The following is a 3,814-nucleotide window of genomic DNA, read 5'->3' as shown; positions in this document are numbered from 1 at the left end:
TGTTATTAATGACGGTGGAGCTGGCAGCACCGGAGCGGAGTGATGGTTGATCAGCTGAGTGATCTGCTCTCTAACTGCGCTGGAGAAAAGGAGGGATAGACAGAGAACAGCCCCCACCCTATCGCTCTGCTCTGCACCCAGCATCTTTAGCAAGCAAAAGACACACACACAACCAAGAGAGCCTTTCTCTGCCTCTCTCTCAGCTTCTCTCTCTCTCTCTAAACACAACACACACACACACACACACACACACACACACACACACACACACACACACACACACACACACACACACACACACACACACACACACACACACACACACACACACACACACACACACACACACACACACACACACACACACACACACACACACACAGTGGAACGATATCAGAGCTGGAGCTACCTATCTCTCCCTCCCCTCTCCTGTTTCTCTCTCTCTCTCTCTCCTCCATTCTGCCTCTCTCTCTCTCACACACACACACAGTGGAACGGTTTTAGAGCTGGAGCTACCCATCTCTCCCTCTCCTGTTTCGCTCTCTCTCTCTCTCTCTGCCTCTCAGCGACGAAAGGAGAAGAAGAGCATGTTCTTGGAAATACACATGAAAAACCTGCTGTGATCTGAGTCTTCACACTGTCATGCTGGACTACTGCTCTAAAACATGTGGGTTCCATGCATGAGGGGAATACCTGCTGCAGGTCCATATAGTGTGTGAAGGGACTCACTCCCACTGGTAAGTTTCTATCTATTTCTTCTCTCTCCTGTGTGTGTATTTGAGGCAAGTGTGTTTGGTTGGCGTGGTAGAGGGTTGGTTTTCAGTGTGACAATGCGGTAGTCCTTGAGCTGAACCTGTGTCTTGTGGAGGGAGTTAGCAGCCAAGAAGGCAGAAGGCACAGCCTGCAGTTATGTGGGAGGCTTGCCGGGGGGTGGGGGGGGGGTGGAATTGAGGAAATGAAAGGACTGAGGAGTCCAACACAAGCTTTTGTCACTGCTGCTTAAGGAAACGTTTGGATGAATATGTAGGCTGTTATTGGCATCAAGGTGTATTTTGAAAGCGGTGAGAGAGATTTGTGGTTTTCAGGCTGGAGCGGAATGAAGGCGGTGTTATCTCGGCAGCATCGCTCTACAGGTACATCTGAGAAAAATATAAAAACTGAAGTATACTCGCCTCTGTGTGTCTGTCAGGGATAGAACAGAAAAGAAGACAAGTCAGGGAATCTGCCATCAGTAGAAAAGACCAGAACTCAACGAGGTAAACCAGTAATAAGCCCGGGGTAAAGAGACCCCTTTCCGTTTTCACTGATGGATCATAACACACAAGTACTGTATGCGTTTACAGTTGGACACTATTTGACTGTGTGTGCCAAGAGGACGAACATAGAGGTTCTCAAAGAGGATTTATTTAGGATTTGTCCGCGTCTTTAAGGAATCCAGGTGAGACAGAGCTGGAGTGCTGGGCTGTGGAGAACTCTCCTCTAACCAGAGGAAAAATACATTCCCACCACTGCCTGCCTAATTTACCAGAACAGCACCCCCCCTCCGTCTCTCCATCTCTCTCTCACTCTCTTTCACCTCACCTCATCTCCCTCGTTCTTTCTCGCCATCTCCCATCACCCGGCTGCATTTAGGGCTTGTTCATAATTAAACAACGTCACACTGAGGCATTTTTAGTAAGCAGCAGACCTCATTCAGCACAGTCACAATGTTAGCCACTAAATCGTGGTCAGAAAGATGACTGCATCATTCTGTTTTCAAGAACTAGCCTAATTATGCATAAAATTGTCTATTTCTATGCAAAAAATGCACCAATATCATGCTGAATAGCCTGGCTACGAACAGATTTAAAGAGGCAGTCGTCATATAGTCCTCTTCTATGGTCGTCCTGCTTTCCCAAGGTTCTCTATGCAGACTGGTGGGGACTGGAGTGATGAATCCACAAGAGAAAACAGTACTGGTGCTTTAGACAAGAAAGTGAAAGTGTACACGTTGAATCTGTGATGTCACTCTGCAGACATCACTAAAGCAAAGCACACTGACTGGTTGTACAGAAACAAAGTTTGAGAGGAATAGATCGCTACAAGATTCTGTACCTCACACTCAACACCATTCCATGCATTAACAATGGCTGTAATGTAGTGTCAAAAGGCACTATTTACTCTATCAAAAAAAAAAAAAATTCAGCAGGCTAATTAATATCAGTAATGTGAAATAGCATTACTATCAAACATGAATTATTTATGATAAGCAGACGGTTTCTGTTTGTCACTAAAATCTTGACTTAAGATTTACAAGCCAACCTCAAACTCCTGTGTTATAACATACTGTACCTTAGACAGATTTAGCTCAATTTTGTATTTTTTTTCGGGTGAAAACTTCCTTCCAATCCTATCCTCGCTCAATAAAGAGTCAAATGAAAACCACGCAACACAACCTACCTACCCTGCAAAATCCCCACTACGAGAATATCAGTGTACCGTAGCACATGGATTCAAGGGATGAACAAAGATTGATTTGATACACTGGGAAAACGCATTCCCAGCAGATACAGTATGACTCAGATTCTGAAACACTGTTTTTTCAAAGTAAATCCCATGCATTTTACAGTCAGAGCAGCAGAACTAGTCCTACCTGAGCCTGTGGAAAAGGGCATGTTGACAGCTAACACCCTATGCTTTATCAGTATTACATTAGGTATTTATGCAATGAGCTGTGATAGTGATAGATTAATCCATAGTGAAAAATGTGTGTTGCGAGTTCACTGTACCCTGCAAAACTCATTTTATATGGTGCATACATACAAATAACATTGTAAATCAACAGGCAGGTCATGTTTACATGAATACCATACCTGTGTGTGTGTGTGTGTGTGTGTGTGTGTGTGTCTACGTGTCGCTGTTGTGTGTGTGTGTGTTGTGTGTGTTGTGTGGTGTGTGCGTGTGTGGTGTGTGTGTGCTGTGAGAATGTGTGTGTGTGTGGTGTGTCACACGCGCGGTGCGTAGTAGTGCGTGCGTGCGTCTGTGTGGTGTATGAAGTAGACCAATATGAGAGAGGGTAGGTGGAGGAGGCGGATTTGGTAGCGAAGCCCTCGGGGGAGCTTTGACAGCTATAACATCCGCATCCCTAATTTAATTGTCTGAAGATTGCTGTTTATTTCTGCAGGACGGCTGAACAGATGCAGTTCGATTTCGCGCCAGGGTGGCGGCGGGTGCAATGGGTAGGGGGGGATGTCATGTATGCATGGGTACCACACAGTGGGTTGCCTTAGATGAATGTAGCCATACAGCTAATGCTAATGACAGGCAACGTGCTAGCATAGCTAATTGCAGGCTTTCATGGGCTGGTCAGTGCAGCACAATGACATAATGTAGCAGACTGTCATATTGTAGCAGGTAGCGCTAAGGTGCATATTTGTAGCGGTAGCGCTATAGGGAACACGAGGGAGCAGGTCACGTTGAAAGGACAGATTTTGCTTGGATAGATTTAATGATAAATCAATAAAAAGAGGTGGGGGGGGGGCGGGGGCGGCAATACAAGAGAGGGGCACTTACATCACTCCATTTTCCTCACCCACCTCCCTCCTCTGATCCTTCACCTCCCCTCCGATCACTTCACTTCCCCTCCCGATCCCCTCACCTCCCCTTCTCCGATCCCCTCACCTCCCCTCCTCCCACCATCTCTCCTCTTCTCCCACCCACTCACCTCTCCTCCTCACCTCTCCTCCCCTACCCCACTCCACCCCACCCCACCCCACCTCTCCCCCCCCCCTCATCTCATCTCACCTCACCTCCCCCCCCTCACTCACATCCTTAC

General features: G+C 46.9%; 1 protein-coding gene across 1 annotated transcript in view; it reads left to right on the top strand.

Moving 5' to 3' along the window:
- The first annotated feature begins 383 nt into the window (after positions 1-383).
- Positions 384-3,814, top strand: part of LOC111962686 (leucine-rich repeat neuronal protein 3-like) — a 14,068-nt gene continuing 10,637 nt past the window's right edge. Inside the window, exon 1 of the mRNA XM_023985967.2 lies at positions 384-737. The gene's annotated coding sequence lies outside the window, so the exon portion shown is untranslated. The remainder of the gene's footprint in view (positions 738-3,814) is intronic.

This window comes from Salvelinus sp. IW2-2015, linkage group LG4q.1:29, assembly GCF_002910315.2.
Source record: "Salvelinus sp. IW2-2015 linkage group LG4q.1:29, ASM291031v2, whole genome shotgun sequence".
NCBI classification, from domain to species: Eukaryota; Metazoa; Chordata; class Actinopteri; order Salmoniformes; family Salmonidae; genus Salvelinus; species Salvelinus sp. IW2-2015.
The sequence above is the reverse complement of the archived record's forward strand: the minus strand, read 5'-3'. Positions and strand labels throughout refer to the sequence as shown.